General features: G+C 40.9%; 1 long non-coding RNA gene across 1 annotated transcript; it reads left to right on the top strand.

Moving 5' to 3' along the window:
• The first annotated feature begins 11,845 nt into the window (after nt 1-11,845).
• On the top strand, nt 11,846-12,718 carry LOC118559018. The gene is made up of 3 exons (XR_004928602.1): nt 11,846-12,104; nt 12,310-12,398; nt 12,594-12,718. It is a non-coding gene; the product is annotated as an uncharacterized LOC118559018 (long non-coding RNA).
• The last annotated feature ends 1,329 nt before the right edge of the window (nt 12,719-14,047 follow it).

The following is a 14,047-nucleotide window of genomic DNA, read 5'->3' as shown; positions in this document are numbered from 1 at the left end:
AATAAAATATATAAAAACCCAAATACACACGTCTTTTCCTTCATTTAGCATCACTACGTGCGTGGGAAGGTATGGCTGAAGAAAAGTTAACTTGTATGTATAATGTATATGTATATTACACGCCTTCGCACCCCGGCTCTTTCGGCAGGGTAGATAGACTACAGAGAGCTTTGGAAAGTGAAACCGGTGAGAAGGTACCATTTGAAAAGGTCTGAGACTTTTTATCAGAACAAGATGCTTATTCTTTGCATAAACCCGCAAGAATAAGATTTCCTAGAAATAGAGTGTTTGTCACCGGGCCTCTGAAACAGTTCCAAGCCGATCTTTGTGATATGCAGAGCTTGTCCGAAGAAAACGACGGTTATAATTATCTATTAACCGTTATCGACGTATTTTCCAAAAGAGCCTATGCCAGGGCTTTAAAAAGGAAAACAGCCTCTGACGTCGTAAAAGCTTTTGAATCCGTTTTAAAAGAGAGTCAGATTCCAAAGAAACTGCAAACTGACGACGGAAAATAATTTTTTAACAAATCATTCAAAGCGCTGATGGATAAAAACGGTATTGAACATTTTTCCACGGCTAGGGAAATAAAAGCGTCGGTGGTTGAGAGGTTTAACCGTACGTTATCAAGAATGTGGAGATATTTCACCGCAAACAACACTCTCCGATATATAAACGTGCTTCAGGATCTGGTCAAAAGCTACAACCACGGCTATCATTCAAGTATTAAAATGGCACCAATCCAAGTCACCGCTAGTAACGCTTTTCAAGTGTTTCAAAATCTGTACAGGACCAATTCCGAACGCTGCACAAAAGTCAAGATGGCGTTTAAACCAGAAACATATTGCCAAGAAACATATTGAAAACATACAAGTTGAAATTAAAACGGATCAAAACACCCCGGTGACGTTTACATACGGAAAGTGCATCGTGAAACTACATTTCAGACCCGTTGCTTCACGCAGAGCGTTCAGGTGAAACGGCTCATGCTTATAAAACACCCGATTGTGACCGGAATCATTCATAGCTGTGCAACCAGTCACACCGACAACGTTGCAGCGTTCTAAAAACATGAGGAAGAAGCGACGACAATCAAGAAAACATGGTTTTCTTGAGAGAGGACCCACACCGTTTTATCCCTTACTTACTTACCCTTACAGAACCAGGTGGGGGGTACTTTACCCGGCTTCTATGGCGCCCCTGTTATTTACGGTCGCGGGATAGGATCCATATTTTCAAAATTATTTCGTTTCATATCACCCCTATTTAAATCCGGCTTCGCTATTGCTAAACCACATCTAAAAAAGGCTGCCACAAACATCGCCTCGGACGTCATATGTAAAGCTATGACGAAAATAAGTGGCTCGCACGAGAGTGTGAATAACCAGGAGGGGTCAGGGGTTATGGTTTTGTCAAGAAGAGCTAGAAAGAGACCACCGGGGCAACGTGTTGGGCGTTCACAAATAGTTGTACCACGCAAAAAGAAGAAATCAGTCGGCAGGAGCAAAGCAAGAGGGAGGAGGTCCGTTGCGAGCAAGGATATATTTAGTTTAATTATTATTCTTCAATAACAGTCAAACATGGCTCTTTTACACCGGAAATCATCAGAATGTACGCTGGCGGAACTTGACTTATTTTCAGCCCCCATGACACAACTATCTATCGAAGATAAGCTGTACACCGAAATATTACCCGTGTCAGCGATTACAGACACCGGGCCTATCGAGTTCTTTATCCCCGGAGATGGAGAGAAATACTTGGATTTGAATGATACTTTGCTGCACGTCCGTCTAAAGATCACCAATGCAGATGGAAGCGACCTGGCTAACGACGCTGCCATCGGGCTGATAAATTACCCGTTGAATACAATGTTTAGTCAATGCGACGTTATTCTGGGGGATAGGTTAATTTCCCAGAGTAGCGCGACTCACCCGTACAGAGCAATGATTGAAACTTTGCTCAACTACTCACAAGACACGTTAAAGAGGCAATTTAGCGCAGGCCTCTTTTACAAAGACACAGTGGGCGCTATTGACTCGATCGTTACGACCGACGGTCCAAATTCAGGGATGAACAAGAGAGCCTCTTTCACCGCTAATTCCAAAGAGTTACACCGCTTCACGCAGATATTTTCTTCTGCGAAAGACTCCTCTTGAATTCTGTCGACATAAGGGTTAAACTAAGCAGAGCCAGCGGCGCCTTCTCTCTCATGGGACCGGGTGATTCTACCTTCCGACTGAAAATTCTGGAGGCTTCGCTTTTTGTGAAAAAAGTTTCAGTCTCCCCGGCTATCCGACTCGGGCATGCCTCAGCATTAATGAGAGGAAACGCCCTCTATCCTCTTTCACTTGTGTAAAAAATAGGGTCGTTTAATCACGGAACGTGTTCTATACAAATGTTTAAACACTGTACGCATGAATAATTTGAAACAATAAACGTATCTTTATTACAAATTCTTTTTCACGAGTTTTTTCATACAGAATTTTAAGGCGAAAATTTCAACCATGCAGGGTTCTTGATTCTTTTGCTCCTGACTCGTTCGTTGTAGGGGGTTGGATGCTCAAACTCTAATCCTGAGAATTTAGGGGATAACACAATCTTCCCTTTTCGTTTTGCAAAAGGTTTAGCTCCATTCTTCTCCGATACGCCTGTTTCCGTCAATCGTCTGTATTGCTCCCGGGCTTGCGGATTGCTGACTGAGGACACAGGGATGTTTAGCTCCTTCAGTGCGGTCATGAAATGGTTCCAGCCTACAGGTTCCTGGGTCTGTGTTTTCCCATCACACAATCCCGATAAACAAATTCGCCTTTCGACGTCCAACCAGTACCATGTAGGGACAACTTTTTCAATATGTATTCTGCGTTTCTGCGATCTCTTTTTGGTAGAGCTTTTAGAACTTCGTTAGCGGTTTCGTCCAATTCAGCAGGAGAGGGTGTAGAAGCAGTAGAATCAGAGCCAGAGTCCGCCTCACCGTCATTATTGTCCGGAGTAGGGTTACGCTGCAAAGTTAAAGTCACTCTGGGTTCCTCCAGCTGACCTTGTTTCATTAGAGTCAGATATCTCTGCAGCAGAGCGTTGTACCTTTTTATTTTTTCATAAGAACTCAGTCCCTGTTCGTTCAGTATCTCCCTCATTTTAGAATCCAAATCCTCTTCAGCCGTCTGTCTGATAGAAGGCTCTGACGGAGTCAAACGTTTGAACTGATGCGGAGAGACGAGATACATCTTTTGCGCCGTCCTAAGAGACATTTTCTCATCTCCTGATGAGACCCCCAACCACCTTTCCGATTAAAGGGGCCACAACGCTTAGCAGGGGTAAAATAAACCCGCCGGTTTGTTTTTTCAGAGCCAGCTGCTTGCGTTTTAAACCCGTTCTTTTATCGGCGAGCAGTCTGATAATCTTTTTCTGCTTTTGCAGTTTTTTATGTTGAGAGGGAGATACTTTAACGTTACCCTTTAAGATATTCAGAGCAATTTCACACAAGGCTTTAGAAAATCCGGCGAGCAGTGAGCGAGAATGTCTTTCAATTTCTGCATGATACAGAGCTCTGAAAAGAGGTGCGTTTCTTTTTATGCGCGCCGACATGGTAAAAAAAATTACTTGGGTACATACACAGCCGGCCACTGACCAGGGAGCATTCCTGTTCTCAGTCTGAAATGATCTGGGCAAGTCGGAGTCAGATCGACGATTAAATACCCGTGAGGTTCTCTGGTGGCGCCTTGAAAACTCTCCATAAAGAACGTTTTCTCTGACGGGAACATCTGACGGGCTAATATATTCAGCTGCAGTTTATCTCTGGGGTTCTTAAACAACACCATATAATTAGTGTTTAAACTGATGGTGCGGCTGTACTTGCCTTGATGAAACACATTCTGAGTCAGCATCATCACACTCATATTTCTGTGATGTCTGTATTGCGTAAAAATCTTGACCCCTTCTGGATGCTCCGAAGCCTGGAAAAATTACATTATCCAGTATAACCAAATGATTCTGATCAGGAGAAAACAGGTTTTCATCATCAAAAGAATCAGGTAGTCCTTCGATGAATTTAATCTTTTTATTTATTCTCTGCAATTCAGCGTACATGGGTTGAAGAGATGTATAAATCCATACAATATTTACAAGTACAACATCCATAACATGGTTACAATTCTGCAAAACACTTTTAACAAAAAAAGATTTTCCACAACCACTCGGACCCACTATCAGACATGAAAAAGGGGTTTTGAATCTAGGGTCAAATTCAATCTCCTATGTTTCACCGGAGAGCGACATTGTTCTCGGTTAACCTTTTTAGTAACAAAAAGGGAAAGTTGTTCCGTCAGGAAAAATCCTTCTCTTGTCATACACCACATGGAACCTTTTCTGAAATGTCGCATTTTGAAGCTGGAAGTTTCTTTTATCCCTCCTGATGGTATGCTGCGGAGCTTCTAACACGCCCCCTGTAGACCCCTGCAGATATCCTTCTACCAGGTCTTTCACGCTGTCAAAATTCACCCTCTCACTGCATTCCATCACAACTTTTTTCTGGTTTCTTGTCTGGTAAGCGTAGCTTTTGGGGCCTGTTGAAACAAATTGCTGTATGGTATCACCTCCCAGCTCATCCGTCAAATCTCCCAAATAATTTCCCAGCTTGAGGGAGGTCTGACCCGGTTTAACCACGTAGATCAGGCTGTCTGTGTCAATGTACAAAACACGCTCCTGAAGTGGTTCGAGACAGGTGAACAGTTTCAACCGCGCATGAGCCGTGGTGAAAGCCACGATAAACACATTATTCACCTTGTTGGGCGGGGAGATGCACCGTTTGTTGTATTTCCACTGAATCATACACATGTCATCGGTCAGAAAGTGAAAGTAGCTCACAGTGTATTTACCTGAAAACGGGAAGTTAAAAAACTCATCGGACTCTCTCACAATGGTAGTTTGAGCCAGGTCATTTCTCTGTGCAAATTTCCCCCAAAAACTGTTCAAACACAGTTTAGCCACTTGCCTTTTAGCAGGATTCACCTCGATTTTCTCCACATCCAGCTAGATGCCTTGGCTCAGTTTATAGTCTGCCACATATTTTAACCTGCTCTCCTCATGTGTAGCTTCAGTGGGGAAACCTGAAGCTTCCTGCTTACCCTTGAGAAAAGTGTGGATATACAGTTTAAAGATTGAACTGCTCTGGTTCTCAAAATGCCAAACCTCGGTGATTTCAGCGACGGTGTAACCGAGTTCTAGAGCTTTGTTGAATTCGAGGGTTACCCATACCCCCGTCAACGCCCCGTCAACGTAATAAGGGCCGATTTTCTTTTCACCTTTATTAAGCGCATGCTGGATGTCGATGCCTCGTTCCTGAGCTACCCATTCTAACCACTGAATAGACGCGTTCGAAAATGTTTTATATTGTCGTCGGTAATCCACCGGGGAGGGGATCGCGAGAGTGTTAGCAGGTAGAAAATTGGATGTGAAAACATTCATGCACACTGAGGCAATTGTGATGGACTTTAAAGGATCCACGTTTGTCTCTTTAAAGAACTCTTCTCTGAATTTCACACATGCCTTGAAAAGAATCTCCACATCATTTTGACAATAATGAAGAGCTTCTTTCTGAAAGTCAAAGGGGTGTTTACAAGCTTTGTTGTACCAAATGTAAAACCGATCCTGTTTGGTGGGATTCATGCTACCCCGTAGAAGCTGGGGGGAGGAAGCGCACCCACGTAGCTTAAAGTGTTCTCAGAGGAGAACAAGTGGGGAAAAAAACCTTTAGAGTGATCGGTGAAGCCTAATGCTTTCGGCATTTGGCTGAGTTTCATAGTAAGGAATGAAAGGCTGTCGATGAATTTCAGACCGTAATCAGGCTAACAGAGTATTTTGCTCCCCTGTGTGATGAGGTACGGTTTAATGCCCAATTCAAACATCACACGACTGTCAAACCCACGACTGTTGTGAGCTAGGAAAGTGAAACCTCTATAACAAGGTTTTCTGAAATGGAGCAGAAAATCCCTGATGCAGTTCAGCCCGTAAGAGTACCAAACATCTCCCTTCAAAGTTTTTGAGTAGACGAGGAATGGGATGTGTCTCCCAGTTTGATCTGTAAAAGTTTCAAAATCGTAAAAAAATAGTTTATTTCCGAGCTGACGGTCTGTCGGTGTGGGTTGAATGTAACACTGGTGCTCGTTTAACGTTACGTCAATACCGCCGGGGACTTTCTAACGACAGACCGTGCATTTTATTGAACAATCGGGAGGCTTGCTGTCTCTGCTTGCTGCTAGATCATATAGCTTTTTACACACAGGACAGAATTTTGTTGTTTCGCAGTTACTCACATGCTTTCCGAGGTAAGGTCTCAATCTGGGCTGTTTGTGTCTATTGAGGCAGAATGAATTACGACAGATTTGTTTACAATCTGTGCATTGTACAGAGTTGTACTGCTGCAGAGTACATTTCGGATCGAGACAGACTGAACAACGACCCTCGCAGTTATGCCTGTTAATGTTTTGGAAACCGCTAAAGCAGAAGTTGCAAATGTAGTTAGAACCTGTGAACTCTGCCAGGTTTTTAATGCCGTAATAAAGTTTTTTGAACAGAAGCATAAAAAGAGGATTTGAACAATCGGAAAAGTCAGTCTGGAATTTACGAAGCAATACGTCCTTACCGTCTTTATAGAAAACAACAATCTTTTCAAATTTTTGCACATCGCTGAAAGTGACGGGGGTTTGCTCTGTGAGGCCCGCTGTGCGTTGCCAAAGTACAGCTTGCTGCACGGCTTGGGCGTCTGTAAAAGCAGGGTTACACAGATGTGCAAGACTGATTGAAAAACAAAGCTGATCAGAACGATTGGCGACCATATACAAATGTTCACGTTTTTTACAAATCAGTTCACAGTCCAATGATTTTTCGGCTTTACGTTTGACACCTCCATGAGGGTTTCTTACAACCTGAACGATCATTTCTAAGTTGTTTGGATCCGGCAATTCCACGTTTGACTGCGTTAAGTCATCTAAAAATTCCAGAAATGCAGGCAGAATTGAATCACGTTCATCATTTACTTGAATGACCGCGTGATGAGAAAATCCTTCCCCGCTCAATTCTAGCTGAATAATATCGCTACGAGAGGCCAAACGAGCAGCTGACTCTGTGAGCTCAGTGAGAATATGATACACTTGTGTGTAAAATTCAGCAGGGTTGGGAGCGTCGCCGGCTCGCGAGGCAATGACGTTGAAAGGACGTCTTATTTCTGTAACATTGAAACGTACACGCTCTCTCTGAGTTTGTTGGGCATGTTCAGAGCTGTTTACAGCTCGCTCTCCATGACTAGTGCACGGTTGATTTGCTCGATCGAGTGTGGGGAGATCGGGTGCAATGAGGCTTGGCTGATGAGGCTGGTTGGATGAGGGATTTTGCGAAGCAGGATTCATAGAACCTAAGGGATTACGTTCAGTGTTTTCTACAAGACTACCCCCATGTTGCTCATTCTGAGCGTTTGTAGAATTAGGGCTAAATGTTTGAGAGGGAGAAACGTTTAATTGATGGATCGCTTGTTCTAACCTGGACGGTGAATGTGGAGCTACATTGAAAGAACCAGGCACATGGTGAACAGGAAGAGTTTGAAGGTCATTAACCATTTGTGTGATTTCGTTTAAAGCGTTTGTAACTTGCTGTTGAAACTCTAAGGAATTATTTTCAAGCGAGTATGGTTGAGAGAAAGAATCGTTTAATCATTCGATGGCTCGTTCTACAGATAGTAAACATTCAAGATCCAAATCTGGACCCTGAGTTCTGACGGGGGAATTTGGGGTTAGATTGAGAAATTCGGTTGCAGGGTGTACAGGGAGATTACGGAGTTCATTCACAACTTGAACAATTTCATACAAAGCATTTCTCATTTGCTGACTATCTATGTTTACAGAGGTCACAATTTAAAAGGTTAACTCTACTGTAGTGTTGAGATCTTGGTGTTTTCGTGCAGGAGAAAGATGCAGGTTCTCAGAAGCTCAACAGCTCTCCGGCGGTAGTAGGTTCCTCTGCGGCCGCAGTATGGAATTTGTTGAATAATCGATGCAGATTCTGTAATAGAACGGAACAACTATAATCAGGAAATAATAAAACATTAATTTATTATATTACAAGCTAATGGGGTACCGCGCACGTGACGTCACCGTCTCAAGAGCAACGCCCCTTTTGCCGCTTAGGCAGGGCACACAGATAAACAACAGATAAAGAACGCACGAGTACCCAGTTATTACAAGCGCAACAGAACCAGGATATGACCGACTTTGCAGCCATTAAACTTTCCCAGAACGGTGTCCCAGGCGCACGGTTTACTGGTCGCACTGTCGAAGAACACACCAACCTTCAGCTCAAACGGTAAGCTTTGTTTTTTTTTTCCTGCGCGGCGGTCATATCAGGTGTGGGGGATGCGCGGTGGTCATGCCGTATTCGGCCGTTTTTTTTTGTAATCACCGTCCGTGTTTAAAGTTTCTCATTTGAAATGTTTTTGAGTAGGCTATCCTGGTAGCAGGGTATCATGTTAGCGCCTGCTACCATGACAGCCTATATGCGATCATGGTAGCAGGCGCTTCTTTATTAACATGTCGGCCACCAAAATACTCTTACCTTGACTTGATGTCGCTGGAATTGGGTCAGGATGTTCTTCGGTTGTGCCCTTTCCTCCGACAAAATGCTTGCTACATATGTAGGCCGACCGGACCGGTGTACCAAGCGCACACATTTCTCCTTGGCAGTCTTGAAGAAAACATCCTTCATATACGGCCGATCAGCGTACCTCGAGTCGCTGTAGCACGTTCCATAGCAACAATGTTTAAAAACCATGGTCTTAGATTTGGAAAAAGCAGTCGTTTTAATGAGTAAAACCTAGGCTAACGCGCGTCTCTTTTACAGCAAAACAGCGGCGGCTTTCCGGAGTTTGCCCCACTGCGTACCACGTGATGTGACGTCATCGTGACGTTACGTTTCTAAAAATAGCTCGTTGGCGGTACCCCATTGTAGAAAAAGGTAGTTTCATATGTCGAAAGAGGTGAAAATATAATGTTTTATTATGTCATGAAATTATTGTAAATACAGATATTTAATATAATATGAATGGGAATTTATTATACGAGTGCCTAATTGTAGAAAAGGGTGCTTTCATATATAGAAATAGGTGAAATACATTGATTCATTATGATATAATAAAGAAAAGAAGAACACAGGGGATTTATTCATTTTATTATACGGCAGCCTAATTGTAGAAAAAGGTCATTTCATATGTGTAAAGAGGTGAAAAAAACAATGATTCATTATGATATAATAAACTAATTGTAAATACAGAGATTTAACAAAGAAGGACACAGGGATTTATTGACTTTATTATTTATTGTATGCCAAAGAAATTCTTTACCCGCTGCAAGCCTTCGAAGCGTAACCACTTTTGTGGTTACGCTTCGAAGGCTGGTTAACCATACTACTTCGAGGTATGGTTAACATATCCATACTTTGTAAAATATCCTGACTGGAAAGGTTAAAAACCTGTGATGGTCCCTACTAAGATGGTAGAACACGCACACACACACACATACACATACACATACAGAGGGAGGGAGGCATAGATATTTTTGAACCGTGCAGAAAACTGGTTTAAACTTTAAGACTGTAAATAAAGAAATAATAAATTATTTATTAAATTATTTCATAAAGAAAAACCCTGTGAAGAGGTTCCTGACTGAGGTGGGTCTGTGGGCTCTACCTTCCCCTTGTCTCCTCCACTGAGCTATATAATACACTGGAGTGCTGATTTTGCCAAAAAACTGAAGTCACTGGCCGCCATCTTGCTACTCCCTACTTTCACAGAATCCCATAGGAATTCTGTGAAATTCAACAACAAGCAGTTTTCTGGCTGTGTGAAAACGTTTCACAGGTAATTCTACAGTCAGTGGATGTACTAACACTATCAACTACTAGGAAATTAGGTGCTGAAATATTTTACATGTTATTCATATTAAATTTATATATATGTATATATAAGTATGCATATATGTATATATATGTATATATATATGTAAATATATGTTTTTGTGTATTCTTATTTCTATATTTATAAATGTTATATATATATATATATATATATATATATAATTAAATAAATAAAATGCAAAACATTTCAGCACATGACTTTCTCAGTACTTGATAGTTTTAGAACATAACATAAAAGTATATGGCATTTGACATTTTAAAAGCTTTAAGCCCCCCCTGAACATGAGAAAATCCTCGTTATTCAATGCTGTAGCGCACATATTCCCTAGTTACTGGGGGGAAATAGGGAGTACCAAAATGGCGGCCGGTGGCTTCAAAGCGACTCGTTCTAACAGCCGGCGATTAGCACTCCAGTGTATAATATAGCTCAGTGGTTTCCTCCAGCAGCGAGGGGGCCTGCTTCTGTAAGCAGAGAGAGAGAGAGAGAGAGAGTTATGACCATGACCATGAATGACCATGACCTGGATGACTGAGAATCTTCACCAGCAAAGAGAGAGAGAGAGAGAGACAGAGAGAGACGGAGCTTTTAAATGGAGCGAATTACATGCTTACAATGATTGCAGCTGAAATAAATACATAAAGAAAAAAAAAAAAAAGCATCACACCCAGGGTTACGGATATATTAAAAATGAAAGTAAATCCTACCTTGGTTCAATGGTGTACTAAATTTTCCTGCTCCACACCTGTGAGGTCTGAAAAATAATTAAACATATATTGTAATACAGCCGAAAAGCGTGAGGGGGATTCTTAAGACGTCATAGAGAGGATTCCCCCTACCGTGTATTCAACATATCTCTTAAACAGAACTGACAGAGTTAGGATATAATGATTAAAAAAGATAACTTACCAAAGAATCGTATCCCATGTTGTAGGTTGGAGCCTGCATTCTGACCTGCGGCGTGGATGTGAGCGTTAGTGAGGAACGAAGCAGAAGACGCTTGTGACATGTTTCGGGGAGTCACCGTGAATGCATTCAGTTAGGTGGGAAGAGGGCCTTATATATACATTATTGATAATACAGGCATTGTTTGTTCGTGAGATGTTTTTTTTTTAGAATGAGTAAAGTCGTGAAATACAACATCCTGTCGATTTTTTATGACAAGGTATCAGCTCTTTATGAATAGTAAGCTTAATAACGAGAAACAGAGACCGTTTTTGTGTTGAGGGATTCAGACAATAGCTGTGTCTCAATTCGGCGGCTGCGTCCTTCGAAGGACGCATTTTAAGGCCGGTGACGTCACAACGATGCGCGGAGGCTGTCCCATTCGGCAAAAATTCTGAGGATCCTTAAAATGCAGCCTTCAAATGCGTCCTCCTTTTCCCCGAATTCTGAGGATGCACCGCTACCATCCTTAGTGGCCTCGCCTGCCACAAATTTCCCCAAAGTGCTTTGCTCGCTTTTTTTTTTAGTAGTTTAAGAAGAAGAAAGAAGGCGGATTTTCATCAAGACTAATGGAAAGCAGCAGCAGCGCTGGCACTAGTGCTGAGTACAGCTTTAAATGTAAGTAGTTTGTTTTTATTTTTTTAACTGAACATTATTAAAATACATGACGGTAACGGAGCCACTGGAATTTGTAGGACCAGCTATTGCTAAAGCTTAGAGCTAATCTGTTGATACGAGACGTTCAGCAACATTAAAAGCCTTAATAAAAATGTCGCAATTTTTTATTTTAACCTGCATCTTATTGTAACTGTGCTGATAGCCGTGTCCCTCACAAATCCGATCAATTTATTCTCATACAGTTTATTACAAATGATTAGAACTGTCAAAGCTTAATGCAGCTGAAGAAATAACATCAGTCCAGCTGTACTGGGCTGTCAGTACTGCAAACGTTTTGTTTGAATACTCAATAACGTATAGTTAATTTACAGTACAGTATAATAAGGTTTAAAGTATAATTCACTTGAAGAACAATACCGGCGTAATTATACAGAACAGTCATTTTGCCTGTTGACATAACAGAAATATGCTTTACATGTCATTTTGTTCTAGGGAGCAGGGAGCACACAGAGGAGTTGATAAAACTCCGTGGGCAAAATGACCACCTCTTTACCGGGGCCAAAAACACTGCCGCAGTCGGATGGAGGTAAGAGTTGAGGCATAATTCCATATACATGTTGCATTTGTATGTAAATTTCACACAAGTTCAAAGAAGTCCTGTTCAAACACCAACATACAAATATAATCTTTTAATCACGTCAAATGATGCCCAGATGTCACTTTTTCTTAATCTTATAGATGTGATAGTAGTGATCCTTGTGTGTTTATCTCTTCTCGTTTCTCTTGTTTAGAACAATCCTGCAAAAAACGGGCCTGGAGGGTGAAGTTGAGCCACAACAGGCCAAACAAAAGTGGGACAACTTGGAAAAAAAAATACAAAGTATGTTCAGCTTTGGCTAATGTAATGAAATACACACACACACACACACACGCACACACATATATATATATATATATATATATATATATATATATATATATATATATATATATATATATATATATATATATGAAACACTTCTTTTTTCTAGCTTTAAAGAAACACTACAGAAAATTGCATCTGTTGACACAACAGGAATGCAAAGATCCAGGGACAGGGGTCAGTGGGAAGCCTACTGCTGCCACCTGGCCATGGTTTATCCTCAGGTTCTGTGTTGCTGTTATTGTTAAATTAAATTAATAAATTGTTTATAAAAGTTATTGTTGTCTGTGTGTTCTTAAAGTCTTTTAACATTTTACATTATCTGTTTCATCACTTCTTTACAATTTAAGTAAACTTAGAACAACTTCTCAGTGACAACATCAATTTATTTTTAGAGAAACAAGTATTTACAATAAACTATCAAAAACTATTTACATTAGATTTTAAAATTAACTACTACAACTATTTACAGAAGATATAAAATAAATATTACTAAAGAACATATACATATATATATATATATATATATATATATATATATATATATATATATATATATATATATATATATATATATATATATATAAAATTTTGACTGAGCAGGAGTCCCTGGTGGTATTGCTGGACTGGATGGGATGCCACACAGATGACCTTGGAGTCTTCTGACTGCGAGTGGAACATCATCTGGGGGGTGGGGGATGCCTCTCTACTGCCTCACCACTGACTGCCTCCAACACGTTCTCCTCCTCCTCATCCTCTGGCATGTTGTCCTGCACTTCATCGTCTGGGGCCATGATGTCACCTGCTCCCAGGCAGATGTTGTGCATTTAAGATGATGCAGCAGTACATCGGCCTTGTGTGGATAGAGACATGAAGATTAAGAACAACAGGATTAGATGATAGCAATTTCATTTAGCTGATATAATTCTAGTGAATGTTAACCCCTTAACGCCTGGTGTTGCTAATTTGTGAAGGAACAATTCTGGCCCTTACTTATTTTACTTCATCTAGATCCACTATTTAAGTTTTTTTTTTACGTTTTTATATTTAGATTTATTTTTCCTGTATCATTTTGTCGTTGTATAATTACAAATAAAATCAGGCAGTAAGTGGAAAACAATTTAGACAAATAATGATTTATTTCTCAATATTACTTTGGCTTCTCAACACAACATTAGTGATAGTGAAAGTAGTGATCTGTAGTCAGTTATATACAGGGTTTGTACACATTTAACTATTCAATTCAAATGACTAAAGTCACAAACATATGCCTATATCAAGTCTTACAAACATTTTATATTTAAACATATTCGTCAATCTGCTGACAAGCGTTTGTTTAATAACTGGTATATTATGATCATTAGGCCCCTGTGGGTGAAAATAATAGGTAAATGTTACCTCTCCACTGCGCTCCTCCAGCCTGAGAAAAAAATCGTCGCCGGTTTTGCTGCCGCCGAAGCCGTCTAAACCGACTCTCCTCCTCCAATAACAAGTAAATAAAAAAAATTCAATATCCATTTTTTTTTGCGTCGTTTATCGGCGCTGGTGCTGTTTTTCCCCGGGCTTGGGGTAGACGTGATGACGTCGTGTCGCAACCAGGAAGTGCT

Source organism: Fundulus heteroclitus, unplaced genomic scaffold (genome assembly GCF_011125445.2).
Source record: "Fundulus heteroclitus isolate FHET01 unplaced genomic scaffold, MU-UCD_Fhet_4.1 scaffold_202, whole genome shotgun sequence".
Classification (NCBI taxonomy): Eukaryota; Metazoa; Chordata; class Actinopteri; order Cyprinodontiformes; family Fundulidae; genus Fundulus; species Fundulus heteroclitus.
The sequence above is the reverse complement of the archived record's forward strand: the minus strand, read 5'-3'. Positions and strand labels throughout refer to the sequence as shown.